At 44.0% G+C, this 24,222-nt stretch overlaps 1 long non-coding RNA gene across 1 annotated transcript; it reads left to right on the top strand.

Annotated features, from left to right (window-relative positions):
- The first annotated feature begins 20,972 nt into the window (after positions 1 to 20,972).
- LOC119270926 lies at positions 20,973 to 23,564 on the top strand. Its single transcript, XR_005134370.1, has 4 exons — positions 20,973 to 21,363; positions 21,579 to 21,634; positions 21,742 to 21,820; positions 22,257 to 23,564. It is a non-coding gene; the product is annotated as an uncharacterized LOC119270926 (long non-coding RNA).
- Positions 23,565 to 24,222: the final 658 nt, after the last annotated feature.

A 24,222-nucleotide genomic window follows, 5' to 3' on the forward strand; every position in this document is an offset into this window, starting at 1 on the left:
GGATTGTTTGCTGTGTTGGCGACTGAAACTATTAATAACAGGCACAAAAATGGAACAGCCCAAGAAGTTCGGTGAGGCAGCCCAACTTGTAATTTTTTTTTGTACACATTAAATAGCTAGAAGATCAAATTCGTTTAGACATTTTTGTTGCACCACATAAATATCCGAAAACTTCTAGGCACTGTTAGTACGAAAGTTCTTTTGACTTGCAAAGTTTAATGTATGGTCGCTATAAGTCAAACTACGGCCAAATTGCGAAGGAAATTCGCACGCGCGCTCACTGGACTCACACAGTATTATACTCAAGAAGCTGGATCATAGCCAAAATATGGTAACTCATGTGCTTGCTTTCACCCATATAAAGGAAAATTTCAAGAATGGTGTGCCACATAGGATAAACAATTTTTTTAGGTGAAGATAGTGAACTAGCACGGGTCTTGATGCAAAGTCGGAAAATTAATCTTGTTAGAGGGTACACCTACATGGTGGTTCAAAAAAAAATCTACTCTCACTTTCCCCCCATATTTTTGGTAACAGGCACATTTATTTTAATGTTCCTCAAACAAGAAAATATAAAAGAGGGACAGGGGGAGAAAAATAAACTACTAGTACTGCGATGACCATTGCAGTAACATGCTTACAAATAATCTGTACTACTTTATAAATAAATTGATCATATAGCTCATAACAAGTCATACTCGATAGGCCTTAGAAATTATCGATCCATCACCGAGAGATAAATACATCAAAACAAAAAACAAATCATCACCAACGAAACATTCAACCAAACACATCATCAGAGCTCAAGTTTTTCACCCTTTCATGTCAGCATGAAAAATATTCAATCAACTCTACCACGGGGATCCCGCAACCGCTTACCAAGCGCCCGCCCTTCGAGTCAGCACATAAGGAAAAATATCTGCAAGCGCAAATTAGCCCTATAAAAAGCATGATAAGTATTGTACCACCAATGCGTCGAAACAAATTTGAATGACATAGCCAGAAGAAGATTTATGATCAACATGATTCCATTTCTTTGATAAGAAACTAGCCTACTTTTCTCATCTTATTTTTTCCACATCACTATAAATATATTTTTCTTTGAATGAAGTGTATACACTCGGACTCTTGATAGAATGATGCAAGCAACCCATTTATTGTGAATTTTTTAATTCAGTATCAAAGTTGATTTTTTTTATAAGAATAGGGCCTCAGTGGAAAATTGAATAAGACTACAACAATGACCACACTAGTGTATCACTTCCTCCCCGAAGGTGTTATCTGACAACGTCTTTGGTTCGTGCGAACTAGAGATGGGGAATGTGAGTTGAGGGGTGAGGAGATTAAAAGCCCTTTGATTGATTATAGGTAATGAGAGTTTAAGGGCCTGTTTGGTTCCAATAAGTCACCTGACTTATAAGTCAGGTGACTTAAAACCAGTGACTTATAAGTCACGTCTGTTTGGTGGTCACCTGACTTATAAGTCATCTGAGCACACCTTTCCATCTTGTTTTTTATGTAAAGGTGGTGGGAACCATGCAAAAAGGGGTGGCTTATAAGTTTTAAGTTGGGGTGGAGCAACTTATGACTTATAAGTTGGGGTGACTTATAAGTTAGGCCTGTTTGGCAAAATAAGTCACTTTTTTCACTTTTGGACTTATAAGTTGGTGACTTATTTGGAACCAAACAGGGCCTAAGTTGGCAGGGGAATGGGAGTTGAGAGAGCCGATTCCCGATTTCTTTCCATGGTTAATTCATGACCAGTGGTTCATGATAGACTAATTCCCATAATATACCAAGCAAGGAAATGAGAGTAAAAATCTACTTCCGCTCCTAATCCCAACACAAACTCCCACCCCGCCCCCTACCCCAATGGTTACAGAACAGGGTGTGCAAATTGTGCTTTTGCATTCACTAGTTCGAGGGCAATCCTTTTATTTCTTCCATTGTCTGGTGAAAAATTCTCTTAATAATGTCTGTATTACCTACCCACAAAATTGAGAAAGCAAAGGACTGGTAGATTTTTGATAGGAGGAACCACTGCTTCATGACTATGACTAGGAGACTCTTGACTTAGTTGGTATATACAAGAGAAAAGCAGTCCAGATTTCCATGACTCCTTTTGTCCCTCATTCAATGTCGTCAAGCTGCATTTTCAAAGGTGCCCTTGTCGACGGATACCGATGGCAGACTTTGACCATGAATTAGAGTATATCTAGATGGTTGAGTCTCCAAGACAAAGAAAAGAGTGTAACCATCCCCAGTGTAGTACATTACCACTAACGTTCCCTATATATGATATAACTCAGAAGGAGAACAACTTAAGGTATGTGCCTCGTTAAAAAACAGGAAGCACTTGGTAGCACAGTCGTAAAATTTCTTATTCCGTATATTGTGATCTTGTCACATATTTGTTTTCCAAATGATCCCTTTATTCGATTTTATAGTTATGATTTGTCTAAACAAAAACACTACAATAACTATGATGCTATGCTGTGAATTTCGACTATGAGAAATGTCTAACAGCTCCCGGGTGCCCCTACACCCTCATGAACAATAAGTTCATAAAACATTGAAAAAACATCAAAAAAATCTGAAACTTTCAGGGATCAAAGATTATAAAAGGTTTGATGTGCCTGCAAAGTTTCAGCGAGAAATAACCTTCGTGGAGCCCTCACCAAAAAAACAAAATCACTGCTAAAAATGTACATAAACTTTGAACAATGATTTTGTTTTTTTATTTGAGTGCTCTTCGAATGTTATTTTTAGCTAAAAGTTTGCAAGATCATCAAAAGTTTCATGATGTTCGATGTCCCAAAGTTTCAGATTTTTTTGCTTTTTTTTTTCAATTTGTTTTGAATTTACTGTTCATAGAGGGTGTATGGGCACCCGGGTGCTGAAAATCATGTCTCTTTCGACTATTTACATGTTCAGTTCCTACAGAACCTGATTGGATAAGAGCACAATCTTCTGAGGTGAATCTGCATGACATCGTTTTAGAGCCAACTGTTTCCAACTATGTATAAGTAGTTGTTAACATAATGTGAAGCTGATGTGAGACATATTATTTCTACATATATTCTTTTTTCCTTCTAAGGTGTACAATATGGTTTTAATTTGGTTTTCTGTCTGGTTTCTTTCAGTCTTATAGGAATGAATTTATAGACGATTCACATAATGATTTAACATGCAAAGGTTGGGTGGCATGCTGCAAAGCCATGCCCAAAATCTAGTACTCATCCGTCCAAATTAATTGACGGAACCTTAATATAACTTTAGTACAAAGTTACGCTAAAGCTACGCCAATTAATTTTTATCGGAGGGAGTATATGGTATATTATGGCCTATACATTATTATAGTTCTATGTTTGTAGTGAAGTACGCCCTATTTTAGAGTTTGGCACACGACTTCTGATTTTGCCGGCTTACCTGCTGCTGCAAGCTGCCTGACTGGGAGACTCTTGACTTGGTAGGTCTAGTCTACTCAAGATCAAACAACAAGATCTTTCCACGACTACTCTGCCACAAATTTCTTGTCCTCAAGCTGCATTTCCACACGGCAGATTTTGACCATGAACTAGAGCAAGCATTCATATCTGCACGGTCAAGTCTCCATGACCAAGAAGAGAGCGCAAGTGCGTAGCCATCCCCGGTGTTGTTAGTACCACTACTACTAGTACCGTTCCCTATTTAACATATGGCCCACAAAGTGAACAATGTACGCACTGAGAAGCCGGCCAGGTGAATATGCACCGTTCTTCTTCCCTCGCATTCGCTATGGCGTTCCTAGCTATCGTTTACTGTTTCATGCCGTCGCCATGCTCAGCAGCGGTCCAAGAAGGTACGTAAAGAACTATGTGCATGCCATTTTTGTAAGGGAATTTTCTAAGATGAGGCGGCCGGAATGACAATTGATCATGTTCATAGGTGTAGCTGTTCTGGACGGATCCCGTACGCAAATCATTGGACCTCCGTCGCCGCGGTACGGGCCGCCGAGGCAGCCAGGCTATGAGCCCCCGGCCGCTGCCGCCACTTATGCCACACCGTAAGACCATGTAGGTGGCTGCTAAGGCCCCTCACGCATAAAGCAGGCCGAAAAATCAGAGTGTATATAGTGATAAATAAAATCCAGACGATTAACTACTGAGAAGTTGTGATATTATTTATTAGTTGTGAAAGTTATGAATAAAGCTATGTTGTTATGTTCGTATGAATAAGCTATCAGTCATATAGGATAACATGCGTCTAATTGACTTGTCTGTGCTCTATACCCGAATCGTCTGTACACCTTCCATTGTATAATTTATTCGGACACACGGTAGAGGTCTTTTTTCAAGTGCCTTTTGCCGAGTGAAGCACACATGAAAGTCTTCACCTAGCGAAGATCAATCTATTTTATTATTGAACTAAGATCAAGAGCACGTCAATTAATTGATTCTATTCACAATCATGTCAGTTGCTTCTATTCACAATCTACCGTGCATGAATTTAGAGGACGAAAAGATCCACCATTTTGGCAACTCTTCCATACAATTTCCTCAGAATGTCATGCATGGATGGCTCCCATGTGCATGGTCTTTCAAAGTTAGAAACACTCAGAAAAAAATACAAAACTTAAAACAAAAACAAACTTTTTTCTAGGCAAGAGTGAATTAAGGGCATTGGTATCACCCTAAAAAATACATACAAAAATTGATGACTCAAATTGGCAAACAATAAGCAAAAAAATTGCATTGTTCCTTAATACGGAAAATAAGGTATAGTAAAGAGACTTTCACACAATAGTATGATGTGCACATAGGCCGCACAAAACTTTAGTGTGTATAATTTTATCTTATATCTAGCATTCACACTTGTCGTGGAGTTGACACGACAGATGTTCTAGAGCAAGGAGTTAGTCGTAGGGCCATCGCACTAGGAAACTTAAAGGGGTTAACCGGGACAAAGGACACACAAGAGAGTTTTTATACTAGTTCGGCCCCTTACGATGAAGGTAAAAGCCTGCGTCTAGTTGGGATTGGTATTGCTGAAGTTTCGATCTCCAAGGGGCTCAACTCGCCGGCTTGGTTATCGACTTGGTTGTTTCTTCCCCTAAGCCGTCACCGGGTCGTCCCCTTATATACATGGGTTGACGTCTGGTGGCCTACAGAGTCCCGGCCGGCTCATAACCGTGTCCGACTCAGTGACTTCCTTTACATGTCTTTCTTTACAAGTCTTTCCTTACATACGGCGGTTTACAATATCGGGCCTTAAGCCGGCCCCAGGCCTTTGGGCCTTCTATATGTTTAATAAACTATCATCTTGAATGTATATTGGGCTTCTTATGTAACCCACCATTAGGGTTGACCCGGCCCCTCCTGGGCGGGTCATACTGATAGTAATATCCCCAACATTAGGCCCCAGGTTGATTTTGAACTTTGTTCTTTGTCAATCTTCAATACTTAGATGAAATCCATCTTCTGTCTGAAAAAACTCTGTAACCCGCCGTGACGTCATCTTTTGAAAACACAAAAAACTTTCATGACGTTATCTTCCAACGGATCTTTTATCTTTAATGCTTCCCGAGAATCGAGGCGTCTATATAGCTGGATAACCATTATTTGGTTCTCCCTTGATTTTCGCGCCCGTCTGTTCGCATCTGCCCTTATAAATAGGCACGCGGCCGGTTTTTCTCATTCTCCCCTCTCCTTCATCTTCTTTCTCTCGCCATCTCAGCTACTGCTCGAGCTCCGCCGCCGCCGCAACGCTCATCCTCGTCCTCGAGCCTGGCCGCTACATCACCCTGAACTGTCCAGATAAACGGCGACGACCCTCCGCAGCGAATCCGCATCCGTAAGTCTTATCTTCTCAAACTTTTTAGATTTGCATTAGGGATTGCGAGTTCATCGGTGTTCTTCACCGTTCTTCATGAACCTTCTTAGTAGTTCTTCCTCCGCAGCCTCTCTTGATCCAAAGAGGAGATATAACTCGCGCGGTAGTTGTTTTGCGTCCATTTTTGATAGCAGTAGATCCCTTTTTCCTGTATAGATGCTTCATTATAGCCGACGAACCCATTTGTACTAGATTTTTATGTCTAGAATATTTTTCTTTTCAGAACGGCCATTTGATCCAAAATAATAATGACAGCTTGGTAAAACTTGTTTATGCCAATACTTAGCTGAATCTGCTTTCTGAAAAAATTTGTAGTCATGGCGGCTTACCGCTCCGGCTTTCTTTTCCTTATATGTCATTAGCCCTTAGTTAAGCCACCATTACTTGTTTTACATCTTCGGCCTTTAACTGTTATCCTGACCATAAACTGAACCGGCATGTTGTTATTTCTTTTTCAATTCCTTGCACATCATGCTGTCAAAGACACCCACCATATGTAATTGGGTCCCCTCAACCATAACTGAGGATCATTTAAAAGAGTTCTTCCTCATTAGGTTTCTGCCCACAAAAAGCATCATGTCTTATCGTGCTCCTCACCCGGAAGAAGAACGACCCAATCCGAAAGACGGCGAAGTGATCGTCTTTACTGGCCACATGAACCGTGGCTTCTCACCGCCCGGTTCAAAGTTTTTCAGAGAAGCTCTTCACTTTTTCAAACTCCATCCTCAGGATATTGGGCTCAATTCCATATCCAATATTTGTAACTTCCAAGTGCTCTGTGAGGTATATCTTCAGCAAGAGTCGACTGTGGAGCTATTTAGAGAATACTTCTATCTGAACCGGCAGAACGAGTGCACCAACGGCCTTAGCTTAGAACTTGGAGGCATCTCAATTCAGTGCCGGCAGGGTGCTGTCTTCCCTCTCATAGTTTTACCAAGTCACTCAAAGGACTGGAACCAAACTTGGTTTTACGGTCAGGACATCTCACCCGCCAACGAGAAGCCACTGCTGGGTTACCGCCCCGATCGTCTTGACTCCAAGTTCGCACTGCCAGATAAACTTACCGTTGCTGAACGCAAGAAGCTGCTTCCATCTATCAGAAGAATCAATGGTTTGTTGGGGAATGGTTTAACCGGAGTCGATCTAACCCACTGCTGGATCTCATGGCGGATTATTCCATTAAGTCGTCGTTCAAAATTGATGTATGAATATGGTGGAGACCCGGACGACTCTCTCCGTCATACCCCGGTTCAACTAACCGAGGAGGACATTGTCTCAATGTCAAACCTTCTGGTGAATGCGAAGTATGAAGATTGCAGTGTTGTTGGGTTAAATCCCTTCTATAAACTTAACCCGGTACCAAAAGTAAGGATATTCTGATCTTTCTTCCTTTGTATTTTGTCCAGCCGTATTGTTTATCATTGATACGTCCTCTTGTCTTTGTAGGCCAACTCTGACTTTTGGAAAGTGAAATATGACCACGAAGCTGCCAAGAAGGCGAAACTCGCCGCCATGAACGCCAAGAAATCGACCCGGAGATCGAAGAAGAAAAAGAAGACCACTGCTGAAGATTTAATGAAACTTGATGACACGTCTGACTCGGAGGTAGCCCTTGATTCTCTTGGCCAATTTTTTAACAATCTTATTGACACTCATCCTTGCCAGGATGACACCGGGCCAGTCAGGCCGGGGAAGCAGAGGTAACTATCATTTCCTCCGACTCAGAGCCCTTACCAAGACACAAAGTTCGACGAGTGATCCGTAAATTAAGGTTTTCTAACCCCTTAGCTCACTTGGATCCCAACTTTCATTTGAAAAAGCAGCAACATGAAAGCCGCCATGAAGTTGGGATTGAAGATGAACCAGCTATCGTCCTTCAACAGACCCCTCGGAAACGCCCGAACGAGGTTTACTTATTACTGTCTTTAACTCGTTTTAATGAATCCTGCTCCTTGTATTTCTTTTAACTCTTTTCTTTTTACAGGAGGTGTCTCGTTCTTCAGGCGACTCATCACAAACACAATTTCCGGCTTTCAAGACTGCTCCTGGGTAATCAGAAATCCTCCTTTCTTCCGGGTTGCTCAATTGTATCTTTATGATGACAATCCTGCAATATTTTTCCTTAGTGGTCAGGCTAAATCCAACAAGACGAAGGCGGCTAAACCGGCGAAAGACCCGCCAGTGCTAGCATCTGAACCGGCTAGGCCGCCTTCTCCATTGGCTAACGCTCCAGAACACCCGCCTATTGACAATGAGGCAAACCCTCCTGAGCCGACTTTTGACGAAGCCATTATCAATCCTTCTATAGCTGGACCGTCAAGCTCAACCAACCCGCCGTCTCCACCTGCTCAAGATGTTCAAATTACTGGGAGCCGCTTTGTTGAGCCGGGGAACCCAACGGTGCTGGCTTGGTGCACAACAAAGCAAGAAGCATTGGAGAGGCAGAAGGTTCGCTTTGATGTTGCCAACTATGACCGTCTCAATGCTAGTGATATCTTATCCGGCTATCTCAGTCCTGTACACTCCAGTCGTGAGTCTGAGATCGAGATGGTCAAGCAGCTTCAGTTGAAGTATGAGGTACGTTGTTTCCGGTTTACTAATATTCCTTCAGCCCCCAAGTCTTCAGATTATAAGAGAAACATAATAACCTGTAGACTTAAAATATAGGCTGAGACTTTTACCTCTGAATCTTTGCGTGATATTGATAGAACAAAACCTCACCTATAGTCCCCAAGGACCGGTTTATTTTGATCATTAATGAATCAGTACTTTAGAATTTAAAACCGTCTTCAAAGTACTTAACACTCTGGTTTAACCTTGATAAACTTGCTGAACTGCGTACATTGGCCCCCAAGTGCCAAGTGTTGTTACTTTGTAAGGGACTTGGGGCTTTAAATATGTTGGTAGAGTCGTAAAAATTTGATTTGGCATACATTAGCCCCCAAGTGTTAAGTGGTTTATTCGTAAAGTACTTGAGACTTGAATCTTGAATTTGGATATTTGAATTTGAAACCAAGTCTTGACTTGTCTGAACGTTTCACAGAATGCCTTGTCGGAATTGAACTCTCAATTGACTCACGCAAAGACCCGGCTAGCGAGTCAGGAGTCAGAAATCAAATCTTCCACTTCCAAACTGCAAAATAAGCCTTTCTGCAATGGAAAATTTGAAGACCAGCTTTGCTGCCAAGGAGAAGACTTGGGAAAATGAGAAAACACTTCTGACCCGACAAGCTGAGACAGCCGAAACAGCTCTGAAAGAAATTTCAACAGAGCTGAACGGATTAAAGGGCCGAGTGTCTTAGATGGTTCCTGCTATCTTTGGTAAGCTGCCTGATTGACCTTTCGTATATTTTTGCCAATCCGGAGTATAATCCGCCAACTGACTAAAAAAAATTTATGTAGGTCCGCGAAGTAAGAATCTTAGCCAAGACCCGTTGATTAAGCTGAAGGCAGTATACACTTTGGTTGGACAATTTTATATCGGCGCACAACGGGCTCTGGCTTCCATCTGTCATGCGAATCAAGGGCCCAACCGGCTCAGCGACGTCCTGAAGAAGCTGTCCATCCTTCCTGCCAGGTTTCAAGAAGTAAAACGCTCCTGCGCGCGAGCCGGAGCTTTGACTGCCCTAAGCCGCTCCAAGGCTTGGGTGCGAGACCTAGACCCGGCGGACGTAGCAAGAGGCTATCCTACCGTGAAGGAGGACGGGTCTCCTTTTGATCAGGATGACTTCATAGCCTGCGTCCGTGAAGTCCGGCCTCAGGCGACTAGTCTTGGAGATGACACCAATGTGGACAAGTACCAGCCGGGTTTTGATAGTGAGAATAAGAAGATGGGCCCTCCCTCATATAAAGTAACAGACTTGATCCCATCAGTGAGAGAAGATACATTTGCCCCGGAGGTTGACCCGGTCGGCTTAATTGACGACGAAGCCAAATTTGTCGCCATGAACGGCTTTGATTGGTCAAAACCCAACTTCCAGTAGACTCAAGATGGTGAACCGGCGAGGGAGGGACAATGATCATCTTCATGGGTTTATAAAGCCTTGTAATAGCTTAGCTGTTAAAACACCACATGTTTGCTTATGCCATCGCGCATAAAATACTTATATGTGAATCTGTGTTTCAGATGCCAATGTTTAATGATTGCTTATGCATCGCTTAATGCTTATCTCTGCAATGTTTGAACTCTGTTCCTGTAAATACAAAGAAAAGACTGACATGGTGGTTTAGAACCAAACGGGTTTAAACACCTAATGTAGAGCCAATATATTTACCTCGATAAAAACAGAGACAAATATAAATTCGAACTTTTTTAGTTAACGCAACAGGTAAGCATGTATAAGTAATGACCATACCTGATCCCTTTTGATCTTTAGATCGCCGGTTTAAATAAGCCGGGTGATTGAATTTGATAACTCAATATTTTATGAAAAGCTAATGCTTCTTGAATACTTAATGATCATTATACCTTGGTAGCTCATACCTTTTGATCCTTGAACCGCTGGATTGAATGCCCGGGCGGCTATGTTGTCTAATAATTGAGCCGCTGAAGAAGACCAGGCTAATTTATTTGTAATATTGAAACAACAACAAACGAAAAGGCAAGCAATAAATAACAAGCATAATTTTAATCTTTTATTCGAAAGGTTGGGGGTTTCTGATTCGAATACGACCAGTAAACCGGACCAAAGGGGTTAAGCTAAGGTTCGAATACGACCATATAGCCCCCAGTGGCTTTGGCGTTGCGCCGATCAAGAGGGTACTGACAGCTATGTTCTCTTTGGTTCGAATACGACCTATGTTTGAACAAGAAGCCCCCAAATGACCTTGAGAGGTTTTTAATGACCCTGATTCAAATACGATCCAAGTTGGACTCAAAGGGTTTAAGCTATGATTCGGATACGATCAAGAAGCCCCCAGTGAGTTTTGGCCTTGAGCCGATCAAGAGGGTTACGACAGCTATGTTCTCTTTGGTTCGAATATGACCTATGTTTGAACAGGAAGCCCCCAAGTGACCATGAGATTTGCAGCTAGATTCGGATACGATCACAAGCTGGACCAAAAAGGTTAAACCTGATTCAAATATGATCAGCTCCTTAATAGTCATTTGTAAATAAGAAATAATAAAGATGCATAGCTTGTGAAAAGAAAAGAGACCGATGGTCTTACTTTATTGCTTATCATAGTATATACAACATGAACGTATGTACATGATGAGAGCCGGTGGCTCAGGTGTAATATGGCCGAAGTTGAGCAATGTTCCATGGTCGGCGGGTCTCCTCTTCCGACTTACGTGAATCTGCATGCTCTCGAACGTCAATGAGGTAGTATGACCCATTGTTTAAATTTTTACTGACCATAAAGGGCCCTTCCCAAGGTGGGGATAACTTGTGTGCATCTGAAAGATCCTGGATGAGGCGGAGCACCAAGTCGCCTTCCTGAAAAGTCCTGGACTTAACCCGGCGGCTGTGATAACGACGCATGTCCTATTGATAAATTGCTGACTGGGCCGCTGCTAAGTCTCTTTCTTCATCCAACAAGTCAAGTGCATCCTGTCTGGCTTGTTCATTATTAGCTTCAACATAAGCCGCCACACGGGGCGAGTCATGACGGATGTCAGTAGGCAATACTGCTTCTGCTCCATAAACCATGAAGAAAGGTGTGTAACCCGTAGACCTATTGGGCATAGTATTGATACTCCATAATACCGAGGGTAATTCCTCTACCCAACAGCCCGGCGTTCGTTGTAAAGGAACCATAAGACGGGGTTTGAGCCCTTTCAAAATTTCCTGATTAGCTCTCTCAGCTTGACCATTGGATTGAGGGTGAGCTATAGAAGAAACATCAAGCCGGATGTTTTCTCTTGACAAAATTCCTCCATAGCTCCTTGGGACAGATTAGTGCCATTGTCAGTGATAATACTGTATGGAAACCCAAAACGGAAAATCACTTTTTTCATGAACTGAACCGCCGTGGCTGCGTCACATTTACTCACAGGCTCCGCCTCAACCCACTTGGTGAATTTATCAACTGCCACCAGGAGATGTGTCCTTTTATCCTTAGACCTTTTGAAAGGTCCCACCATGTCAAGCCCCCAGACCGCAAACGGCCAAGTGATTGGAATCATCTGGAGCTCTTGAGCCGGCACATGCGCTCGTCGTGCACATTATTGACATCCATCACATCTACTGACCAGATCTTCTGCATCAGCGTGAGCCGTCAACCAGTAAAAACCGTGACGAAACGCCTTGGCCACTAAAGATTTTGACCCGGCGTGATGACCACAATCGCCTTCATGGATCTCACGAAGGATTTCTTGACCTTCTTCGGGGGAAACACACCGCTGAAACGCTCCGGAAACACTGCGATGGTATAATTCTCCATCTGAAATCGTCATGGACTTAGATCGCCGGGTTATCTGTCGAGCCAGGGTCTCATCCGCTGGCAACTCTCCCGGGTCATGTAAGCCAAGAACGGCATTGTCCAATCTGGGATGACATGAAGAGCCGCTACCAACTGCGCCTCCGGGTCAGGAACAGCTAAATCTTCTTCTGTGGGCAACTTGACAGAGGGGTTATGCAAAACATCCAAAAAGGTGTTAGGTGGCACCGGCTTATGCTGAGACCCCAGCCGGCTTAAAGCATCAGCTGCTTCATTCTTTCGACGGTTAATGCGTTCCACCTGATAACGTTTAAAATATCCTGCAACGGCATCAACCTCTCGGCGATAAGCCTCCATGAGAGGGTCCTTGGAATCCCACTTGCTAGATACCTGTTAAGCCACTAGATCCGAGTCACCAAGACAACTGACCCAGCTCAAGCTCATCTCTTTTGCCACTCGAAGACCATGGAGCAAGGCTTCATACTCTGCTGCGTTGTTAGTGCAAGGAAACATCAACCGTAACACATAACAAAATTTGTCACCTCGTGGGGAAGTTAGCACGACTCCAGCCCCCGAGCCTTCCAATTGCCTGGATCCATCAAAATGAATAGTCCAATACGTGTTGTCTGGCTTCTCTTCTGGCATCTGCATCTCTGTCCAGTCATTGATGAAGTCGACCAGGGTTGAAACTTAATTGCAGTACGTGGAACATACTTCAACCCATGAGACCCAAGCTCAATTGCCCACTTGGCCACTTGCCCCGTGGCTTCTCTGTTTTGAATAATATCTCCTAAAGGAGCAGAGCTAACCACAGTGATTGGATGTCCCTGAAAGTAATGCTTAAGCTTCCGGCTCGCCATGAACACCCCATAAACAAGCTTCTGCCAATGTGGATATCGTTGCTTAGATTCAATTAGCACTTCACTGACATAATAAACCTGCCGCTGAACCGGATGCTCTTTTCCAGCCTCCTTGCGCTCTACCACAATAGCCACACTAACAGCCCGTGAGTTGGCAGCCATGTATAACAATAGCGGCTCTTTCTCAATTGGAGCAGCCAAGACCAGCGGCTCAGCCAGCTGTGCCTTCAGATCCTCAAAAGCAGCGTTCGCAACATCACTCCAAACAAAAACATCCGTTTTCTTCATCAACTGATACAGTGGCATAGCCATTTCCCCTAACCAGCTTATGAACCGGCTCAGAGCAGCCACACGACCCGCCAGCCGCTGAACATCATTGACGCAGGTTGGTTTGGCTAGGGATGTAATTGCCTTGATTTTCTCCGGGTTAGCTTCAATACCTCGGTTAGACACCAAAAAACCCAAGAGCTTGCCGGCTGGCACTCTAAAAACACACTTGGCCGGGTTAAGCATCATTTTGTAAACCCAGAGATTATCAAAAGTCTCTTTCAGGTCCGTGACCAAGGTTTCCTCTTCCCTGGATTTCACCACTATATCATCCACATAAGCATGAACATTGCGCCCAATTTGATTGTGAAGAAAATTCTGCACACACCGCTGGTAAGTCGCCTGTGCGCTCTTAAGCTCAAAAGGCATAGAGACATAGCAGAAAGCTCCAAAAGGAGTTATAAAAGCTGTCTTCTCTTGATCCTTGACTGCCATCCTAATCTAATGATAACCGGAATAAGCATCTAAGAAACTCAACCGTGCACAACCCGCCGTAGCATCAATGATCTGATCAATACGGGGGATTGTAAAAGGATCAGCCGGACAACCCTTGTTCAGATCTGTATAATCCACAAACATATGCCAGGTGCCATTCTTTTTGAGTACAAGCACCAGGTTAGCTAACCATTTGGGGTGAAAGACCTCCACAATGAACCCGGCTGCCAAGAGCCGGGCCACCTCTTCCCCAATGGCCTTGCGCCTTTCTTCATTGAATCATCGGAGAAACTGTCTGACAGGTTTGAACTTTGGATCGATATTAAGAGTGTGCTCAGCGAGTTCCCTCGGGACACCCGGCATGTCTGACGGTTTCCATGCAAAGATGTCCCGGTTCTCACGGATGAACTCGATGAGCGCGCTTTCCTATTTTGGATCCAAGTTTGCGCTGATGATGAACTGTTTGGATGAGTCGCCAGGTACAAAGTGAACCATCTTAGTGTCGTCAGCTGATTTGAATTTCAACTCTGGCTCATGCTCTGTTGTTGGTTTCTTTAATGACGTCATGTCTGCCAGGTCAACATGATCTTTGTAAAATTTTAACTCCTCTATTGCACAAACAGTTTCAACATAGGCAGCATCACCTTCTTCACATTCCAAGGCTATCTTCCGGATCCCATGTACTGTAATGGTGCCTTTATGACCCGGCATCTTGAGCTGCAAATATACGTAACATGGCCGAGCCATGAACTTGGCATAAGCTGGTCGCCCAAACAGAGCATGATATGGGTTTTTGCTCTTAACCACCTCAAAGGTTAATTTTCCGCTCTGGAGTCATACTCATCCCCAAAGGCTACTTACAGCTCAATCTTACCAACTGGGTATGCCAATTTACCATGTACCACACCGTGAAAAACAGTGTTGGATTGTTTAAGATTTTTATCCGTCAATCCCATCCGGCGGAATGTCTCATAGTAGAGGATGTTGATGCTGCTGCCTCCATCCATGAGCACCTTAGTAAACTTGTATCCACCAACTGAGGTGCCACTACCAAAGCCAAGTGACCCGGATTATCAACCCGGGGCGGGTGATCCTCTCTGCTCCACACAATAGGCTGCTCCGACCAGCGTAGATAACATGGAATTGCCGGCTCAACGGCATTGACAGCCCTCTTGTGAAGTTTCTGGTCCCTCTTACATAAACTGGTAGTAAATGCATGATACTGCCCAGTACTCAGCTGCTTAGGGTTGCTCTGATAACCGGATTGCTGCTGCTGATTTCCTTGGCAAGGTCGCTGATTATATCCTCCTTGGTGCCCAGGATAACCTTGACCTTGAAAACCTCCTCAGCCTGAACCGGCGCCCGGGCCCTGAAAGCCGCCTCCACCTGAACTGCCACCTGGGCCGTGGCCTCCATCAAATGCATTTGAATTTTTAAATGCCTTCATGATCATGCAATCTTTCCACAGGTGGGTGGCTGGCTTCTCCCGGGTGCCGTGCTTTGGACAAGGTTCATTCAACAATTGCTCAAGAGTGGGACCTGACTCGCCTGACCGAGGGGGCTGTCTGCCCTTGCGCCGCTGATTACCACCCTGCGCATTAGTATTAGCAACAAACACATCAGCTTTATGTTTATTACCTCCCTGATTCGCCGGGTTATGCTGGTGATCCTTGCCGTTGCCGTTCTTTTTTCCCTTCATTGCCTTTTCTTCGTCAGACACCGGGTCCTTGGTGGTATCAGAATCAGCATACTTGACAAGAGCCGCCATTAATGTTCCCATGTCATTACAGTCACGTTTAAGCCGCCCAGCTTCTGCTTCAGAGGTTCAAAACGGCAATTTTTCTCCAACATCAAGACTGCCGAGCCGGCATCCATCTTATTAGAGGAATGTATTATCTCCTTGACCCGGCGCACCCTATGGGTTGTAGATTCACCATCCTCTTGCTTGCAGTTGGTGAGGTCCACAATCAACATTGGTTGCTTACACGTGTCCTTAAAGTTCTGGATGAACCGCGCTTTCAACTCTGCCCATGAGCCGATAGAATTGGGTGGCAATCCCTTCAACCAGGTCCGAGCTGTTCCATCCAACATCATGGTAAAATACTTGGCCATTGCAGCGTCACTAACCTCGAACAGCTCCATGGCCATCTCATAACTCTCAATCCAAGCCCCCGGCTGTAGGTCAGCCGTGTAATTAGGCACCTTACGAGGCCCCTTGAAATCTTTTGGCAACCTCTCATTGCGTATGGCCGGTACGAAGCAAGGTACGCCTCCGGTTCTTGTGGCCACTCCTGCCTCAACCAAGGTTGTTGGATAAGCCGGAAAGGTTTGATGAGCCACCTGTTCTGCTACTATTTGAGCCGCTCGTTCTGCCTCTTAACGAATCCTCTCTTGATCCACCAAGTTAAGGGCTCCAGCCCGCACAGGCTCATGCCTATATGGCCGGTTGTGGCGTTGAGCATTAATTAACATCTCTGCAAACTCCATTTGCCTACTGTAACTCAGGCTCCGACTTGGGTGAGGAGTTGAATGAATCCTGTCTCGATTATAGGAGTATGCATCCTGTTGGGCCAGAGCTGTCTGAAGTAGTTCTCTCACCCTCCGGGTTTCAATTGCTGCTGGCGAGTCGCCTTCCATTGGGAGAGCCGCCAAACGAGCCGATGATGCGATGAGGTTTTCCAGGGGGTTGGAGAAGTGACCCGGAGGTGTTGACACATAACGAGGAGGAGCTGTATTTACAAGAGGTGGCTCCATGGCGCGTGGCTGAACTGGTGCACCGGGTGTCGTGACCCGGTTTGCCTTCGGCGGGTGGCTCCCCCCAGCCCCGGGTGTATGGAACAGGTTCCTCGGATCAAGCATTAGAGGCAGACGCGACTGAGTTTTCTGATGCCTCCTCCTCATGCTTGTTTGATGCGTTAAGGTCCACCGAGAGCTGGAAAGTTTCTTCTTGAAGCTGTTGAGCACGTGCGTCCAGAGCTGCTCGTTCTGCTGCCATCTGGGTTTCTTCCGCGGCTAGATTTTCTTTAGCTTGCACCATCTCCTGCCGCATGCGTGCCACTTCTGCGTCGTGCTGGACTTTATCCGCCAGCTCTACCGCAGTGGTTAACAGAGTCGTCAGCCGATCCATGAGGTCCATTAGAATCTGAGCCGGGGGGCGCGCAGGGTCTCCTGACCCGACTGTTGCTGATGTCTACTACATAACCTTCTTCTTGTAGACGTTGTTGGGCCTCCAAGTGCAGAAGTTTGTAGGACAGTAGCAAATTTCGCTCAAGTGGATGACCTAAGGTTTATCAATCCGTAGGAGGCGTAGGATGAATATGGTCTCTCTCAAGCAACCCTGCAACCAAATAACAAAGAGTCTCTTGTGTCCCCAACACACCCAATACAATGGTAAATTGTATAGGTGCACTAGTTCGGCAAAGAGATGGTGATACAAGTGGTATATGGATGGTAGATAATAGTTTTTGTAATCTGAAAATATAAAAACAGCAAGGTAACGAATGATAAAAGTGAGCGTAAACGGTATTGCAATGTGTTGAAACAAGGCCTAGGGTTCATACTTTCACTAGTGCAAGTCCTCTCAACAATACTAACATAATTGGATCACATAACTATCCCTCAACATGCAACAAAGAGTCACTCCAAAGTCACTAATAGCGGAGAACGAACGAAGAGATTATGGTAGGGTACGAAACCACCTCAAAGTTATTCTTTCCAATCAATCCATTGGGCTATTCCTATAAGTGTCACAAACAGCCCTGGAGTTCGTACTAGAATAACACCTTAAGACACAAATCAACCAAAACCCTAATGTCACCTAGATACTCCAATGTCACCTCAAGTATCCGTGGGTATGATTATACGATATGTGTCACATAATCTCAGATTCATCTATTCAACCAACACATATAACCTCAAAGAGTGCCCCAAAGTTCCTACCGGAGAATCACGACGAAAACATGTGCCAACCCCTATTCATAGGTTCATGGGCAGAACCCGCAAGTTGATCACCAAAACATACATCAAGTGAATCACGTGATATCCCATTGTCACCACAGATATCCATGGCAAGACATACATCAAGTGTTCTCAAATCTTTAAAGACTCAACCCGATAACATAACTCCAAATTGGAAACTCAATTCATTACAAGAGAGTAGTGGGGGAGGAGAAACATAAGATCCAACTATAATAGCAAAGCTCGCGATACATCAAGATCATATCACCTCAAGAACACGAGAGAGAGAGGGATCAAACACATAGCTACTGGTACATAACCTCAGCCCCGAGGGAGAACTACTCCCTCCTCGTCATGGAGAGCACCGGGATGATGAAGATGGCCACCGAAGAAGGATCCCCCCTCCGGCAGGGTGCCGGAACGGGTCTAGATTGGCTTTCGGTGGCTACGGAGGCTTCTGGCGGCGGAACTCCCGATCTATTGTGTTCTCCGGTAGTTTTAGGGTATATGGAGATATATAGGGGAAGAAGTACGTCAGGGGGCCACGAGGGGCTCACGAGGGTGGAGGGCGCGCCCCCCTGCCTCGTGACCTCCTCGCAGGTCCCCCGACGTGCACTCCAAGTCTTCCGGGCTTCTTTCCTTCCAAAAATGAGTTCCATGAAGTTTCAGGTCAATTGTACTCCGTTTGATTTTCCTTTTCTTCGAAATCCTAAAACAGGGTAAAAACAGAAACTGGCACTGCGCTCTGGGTTAATAGGTTAGTCCCAAAAATGATATAAAAGTGTATAATAAAGCCCATAAACATTCAAAACAGTAGATAATGTAGCATGGAGCAATCAAAAATTATAGATACGTTGGAGACGTATCAGCATCCCCAAGCTTAATTCATGCTCGTCCTCGAGTAGGTAAATGATAAAAGAAAGAATTTTTGATGTGGAATGCTAGTTGGCATAATTTCAATGTAATTCTTCTTAATTGTGGCATGAATATTCAGATCCAAAAGATTCAAGATAAAAGTCCATATTGACATAAAAATAATAATACTTCAAGCATACTAACTAAGCAATTATGTCTTCTCAAAATAACATGGCGAGAGAAAGTTCATCCCTACAAAATCATATAGTTTAGTCATGTTTCATTTTCGTCACACAAGAATACTCTCATCATGCACAACCCCGATGATAAGCCATGCAATTGTTTCATACTTTAGTAATCTCAAACCTCTAAATTTTCACGCAATATATGAGCGCGAGCCATGGACATATCACTATGGGTGGAATATAATATAATGAGGGGGGTTATGTGCAGAAGACAAAAAGGAGAAAGTTTCACATCAACGAGGCTAATCAATGGGCTATGGAGATGCCCATCGATTGATGTTAATGCGAGAAGTAGGGATTGCCATGCAACGGATGCACTAGAGCTATAAATGTATGAAAGCTAAACAAAAGAAACTAGTGGGTGTGCATCCAACTTGCTTGCTCACGAAGACCTAGGGCACTTGAGGAGGCCCATTGTTGGAATATACAAGATAAGTTCTATAATGAAAAATTCCCACTAGTATATGAAAGTGACAAAACAAGAGACTCTCTATCATGAAGATTATGGTGCTACTTTGAAGCACAAGTGTGGTAAAAGGATAGTAGCATTGTCCCTTCTCTCTTTTTCTCTCATTTTTTTGGGCCTTCTCTTTTTTTATGGCCTTTCTCTTTTTTGCGGGGCCTTCTCTTTTTTATGGCCTTTCTCTTTTTTTATTTATTCCTCACTTGGGACAATGCTCTAATAATGATGATCATCACACTTCTATTTATTTACAACTCAATGATTACAAGTCGATACTAGAACAAAGATGACTCTATATGAATGCCTTCGGCGGTGTACTGGGATATGCAGTGAACCAAGAGTGACATGTATGAAAGAATTATGAATGGTGGCTTTGCCACAAATACTATGTCAACTACATGATCATGCTAAGCAATATGACAATGATGAATGTGTCATGATGAACGGAATGATGGAAAGTTGCATGGCAATATATCTCGGAATGGCTATGGAAATGCCATAATAGGTAGGTATGGTGACTGTTTTGAGGAAGATATAAGGAGGTTTATGCGTGACATAACGTATCATATCACGGAGTTTGGATGCACCGGCGAAGTTTGCGCCAACTCTCAATGTGAGAAAGGGCAATGCACGGTACCAAAGAGGCTGGCAATGATGGAAGGGTGAGAGTGCGTATAATCCATGGACTCAACATTAGTCATAAAGAACTCACATACTTATTGCAAAAATCTACAAGTCATCAAAAACCTCGGTACTACGCGCATGCTCCTAGGGGGATAGATTGGTAGGAAAAGACCATCGCTCGTCCCCGACCGCCACTCATAAGGAGGACAATCAAATAACACCTCATGTTTCAAATTTGTTACATAACGTTTACCATACGTGCATGCTACGAGACTTGCAAACTTCAACACAAGTATTTCTGAATTTCACAACTACTCAACTAGCACGACTTTTATATTACTACCTCCATATCTCAAAACAATCATCAAGCATCAAACTTCTCTTAGTATTCAATACTCTATATGAAAGTTTTATTATTCTTGAATACCTAGCATATTAGGATTTTAAGCAAATTACCATGCTATTAAAGACTCTCAAAATGATATAAGTTAAGCATGAGAGTTCATCTATTTCTATAATACCACCACCGTGCTCTAAAAAGATATAAGTGAAGCACTAGAGCAAACACTACACCACGACACTGCATTCCCTACCGACGTGTGTTGGCAAAACTCACTTTTGCCGACCGACTGTTGGTCGAAAAAACTTTTATCCAACTGTCGGTCGGTAATACACACGTGTAACAACCAACTGTCGGTCAGGAATGTTGAAACATATACCATCAAACTGTGGGTCGGTAAAAATTGCACTACTGGCAAACTGTTGGCCGGCAAATAATGCCGACCGACCGTGGGTAGCCAACTGGGCCGTCCAAAATATCCACGTGCGCGTGCCCGGGAAACTTAGCGCGCGAAGCCCATCCGAATTTTTCAGCCTTCTCGCCCCCACGGCCCACCTAATCTCTCCCTGCCCTCTCTCCCTTATTTCTTTCTCTCCCGATCTGAGTGGCGGCGGCAGCTCCCATCCTCTTCCTTCGCACCTCTCCCTCAGATCGAGCGCCGCCCCGTCGATCTGTGTGTGTCGCCATGGAGGGCTCGCCCCTCTCTCGCGCCTCCTCCGCACGGAGCGCTGGCAACCAACACGGCGTAGATCCACCATCCCTTCGTCTGCCCCACGGGCCTACCGCCGGTGGCTGCCGCACTGTTCCGTTCTTCCCCCGCCTGCCGCACCAACGGCCCACGCTGCCATGCAGTTTTGCTGCAGCCACCGCCGCCCCTACCCTCGCGCTCCGGGCAGAGTCTAGTTCTTCTTCGTGGTGACTAGGCGTTCCTCCCGGTGTTGGCACTCTGCCTGCTGTGTTGCGTTTCTCCCAGCGGCTGCGCCCTTCGACCCCTACCTGTAATCAGTGAGTCCTTCCGTTTTTTTCGAATTTTGATGTGCAAAGCAGGCATGTCTTCTTCTATCTTGAATTCCCTTGGATTCCTGTCCGTCAATTACTCAGTTTGCAGTAGAACTACACATCTTTCCTAGACCTCCATTAAATTAGTTTTTCTTACTAGATCGTAGTTGTTTGATTATTGGCAAACAATCATTCTTTACCTATCTTTTTTGCATCCGCAGATTGATCCGGCAACAGAGAGATGAAGCTGCAAAGAGGTGTGATGAGGGAAAAGCCGGTACACCTCTATTCGTTGTAATATTTGGGAGAGGATGACTAATCTAATATTGCCAACATATATGTTTGTCCTTGACCTAGATGTTGATGACACTCTTTTTCTTTCAGTTTGAAGATGGTTTGCACTGTTTCTGCAAAAGAATTTAGTCTGAACGTTGTAAATAACAGTTGGTCACGAGTCTTATGGGTACAGTGCATCATATCAACTTTGCCCCTACACAATATACATCTCATTACTTATTTCTTTGATATGATACGTTGAGAAACAACTTGTTTTGTTGTTTTCTGATGTGAATGAACTACTCCCTCCGTTCCTAAATACAAGTTTTTCTAGAGATTTCAATATAAACTACATACGGATGTATATAGATGTAGTTTAGAGTAGATTCACTCATTTTGCTCCATATGTAGTCCATATTGGAATCTCTACAAAGACTTATATTTAGGGACGGGGGGAGTACATGATATGGACCTTGCACTACATTATGCGCTATTTTTTTACTCTAATTGACATGTTGTATGCCGTTCTAGAATTTTGTTCCTTCTGTTGGAACCCAATTATCAATTTTACACCTTCCAGAATTTATGACTAACAGGTTACATGCTGGTTTCTTACTGTTTAGGTTTCGACATTGGACGTTTGAACACATCATATACTGGAGATTGCTTGTATTATAATAGAAGGTAAACTTACCAAGCGAACAATACTTGTGTCAGTGTTTTCTAGTGTATTACATGTGCATTGTGGTCACTACTATCAATCCATGGAAATTTAAATGTACAGTGATGGATTAAATGAATGGAACCTATATCCTGACTTGCCACTACTATATTGTAGCTTCTGAAACACTTGTATGCACAAATAGTTTCTCTTGGTTATCATAACTGAAACATTATAGAGAAAAATCTCGCTCAGTCTTTTAGTGGGGAAGGAAAGCTTCAAGATATTCCAGTTAAAGCGCTGATATCTATTTGAAAATTAATTCATGTGCATACCTCCTCCATCCTAACATTATCATGTCTCCATTTCTCTTATTCAAGAGAAGCATGAAACAAAGCAGTCATATTCAGAGTAGCACATACAGTTATTCTATGCTATCAGAAATAAGGTCATTAATATTCAGATATATGCATGTAAACTTGGCCAGTCAATCATCAAACACACACACACACACACACACACACACACACATGAAGGTGGTGTTCATGGTTGATAGATATCCCTATAAGATTGTGCTTGCATAGCAATACAATAGTTCCTGCAACAACTAAATTGTTTCTTGATCTATTGTGAGGCGTATCAATGCCTTGATTTTGACATTTTCTTAGTATTGCTTAGATCTATTTAGTTCAGATTTTGAATGTAACAACTACATTGTTCATGTGATCCATTGCGAGGCATATAAATGCTTCGATTTTGATTTTATTTTTTCAGCTTAGTTCGGCTAGTATATAATATTAGATAAAAGTTTGACAGATGCACATGGCTAAGTATTATCAATATGATGGTTTACGATCTGCCAGTGGAACTTTAAATGACACGATTTACCAATTTCAATGAAGTATGTTAGCAGATTAAGTGAAAGTTAGATATGAAATGAACTTAATTCGACCATTCTCTAGAAGAAAAGTGCTCCCTCCGTCCCATAATGTAAGAATTTTTTTGACACTTGGTGTCCAAAAGCATCTTACATTATGGGACGGAGGGAGTACCTATTTGTCATATGGTGATGCTATTACTTTTAGAATTTTATGCTTACCAGAAGATTTACTCGAACATTAAACAAATCTTTTTCAACAAGTTGTTTCAGATCCCACTAAGACAAAATAAAAGTCTGCTACTGCCAATTACTATAGACAAAATAAAAGTCTGCTACTACTAATTACTATAGTCACTACTAGGAAAAGGGCTATAGATGATATGGACACTAATGGCGCACCAGACATGTGGTGCGCCACTGCTATATAGCAATGGCGCACCAGATATGGATGCGCCATTAGTGGCCATATTACTAATGGCGCACTTAGTGTGTGGTGCGCCATTAGTAGTTTTGTCCTGGCCCCACACCCCTCCCCAGACTTACCAATGGCGCACCAGGGGGAAAGTGCGCCATTACTAGTTTTAACTAGTAATGGCGCACCAGTAAGAGTTGCGCCATTGCTATCTATACGTATGGCGCACCCCCTACCGGTGCGCCATTGCTATCACCCCTTATCCCCTCCCTCTAGTCACGTTCTCTCCCCTCCCCTTCCTCCTGACACAGCCACCCGCCTCTCCTCCGGCTCTGACCCAACGCCGCCGCCGATCTCCTCTTCCGCATCACCTCTCCGGCGGCCTCCTCTCCCCGTCCACGCCGCGCCGGCGACCTCCCTATCCTCTCCTCTGTCTGCCTGGTCGGGCCGAGACCCTAGCCCGATGCCATGGCGACCATGGCAGCAGGAGGAGCCCGGTCATGGCGGCCTCCTCTCCCTGCAGCGCTGCCGCACCTCACCTTCTCTTCTCTTCTCTCCTCTTCTCTCCCAGTAGAGGAGAGGAGGGGAGGGAAGGGAAGGCCTTCTCCGGCGAGCTTCCAGGGAGGTGAGGAGCGC

Source organism: Triticum dicoccoides, chromosome 3A (assembly GCF_002162155.2).
Source record: "Triticum dicoccoides isolate Atlit2015 ecotype Zavitan chromosome 3A, WEW_v2.0, whole genome shotgun sequence".
Lineage (NCBI taxonomy): Eukaryota > Viridiplantae > Streptophyta > Magnoliopsida > Poales > Poaceae > Triticum > Triticum dicoccoides.